This window comes from Halyomorpha halys, unplaced genomic scaffold (assembly GCF_000696795.3).
Source record: "Halyomorpha halys isolate HHAL.00 unplaced genomic scaffold, Hhal_1.1 Scaffold670.1, whole genome shotgun sequence".
Taxonomy (NCBI): Eukaryota; Metazoa; Arthropoda; class Insecta; order Hemiptera; family Pentatomidae; genus Halyomorpha; species Halyomorpha halys.
Window position 1 is genome coordinate 649963 of NW_027106188.1, and position 764 is coordinate 650726.

The following is a 764-nucleotide window of genomic DNA, read 5'->3' on the forward strand; positions in this document are numbered from 1 at the left end:
TATAAATTTAGAAGAAGGAATATTTTGAATAGACCCCTTTCAGAATTCTCATGTATACAAATAAACATAACAGGTAACCTTAAAATACCATAGGTAGTAAAAGGTAAGATCCAACACAAATTACTTTTCTTTTCACAGTAATGCACTTATTAATTCACTTTTATTTCTGTTTTAGAGGGATCAGAAAAAAAAAATTTAAATAGATCGAGGAGGACCCTCACCTCCAGATATTTTCTAATAGAATTCATATGGGACGGATACATCAAAACAACAAGATAAGTATTTCACCGTATACCTTCAAGTACCATTGGTAGAAAAAGGTAATATCTAATCTGCATTATGTAACTATACGTAATGCAACCTATTAATTTAATGTTCTGTTTTAGAGGAATCGTAAAAAAAAAAAAATTGAATAAATCCTCTCAAGAAGGAGAGGCAGGGAATTGTAAGTACCACTCTGGGGTCATAATGAACCTTAAGTAAGAAGTAGCGTTCATCACTGATTTAAAATGACGTAACGAGGCATTGACAAGTGACGGATAGTCCGCACAGTAACAGAGCAGAAAGCTAACGTGATGCTTAGGTATTAATGGTTTACTGACTTTGCAGTGTATTGTTTAGCGCTGGAAGGGGGATAATCTGGAGACGGTAATGGCCTGGAACCATGTCTCAGGTGTTTCTAGCCTAAGTGGGTTTACCGTCCGGTTATTTATTGTCAAAGTGCCCCGCTCGCTCTGCCCTATTAGAACACGGATCCTCTCCCC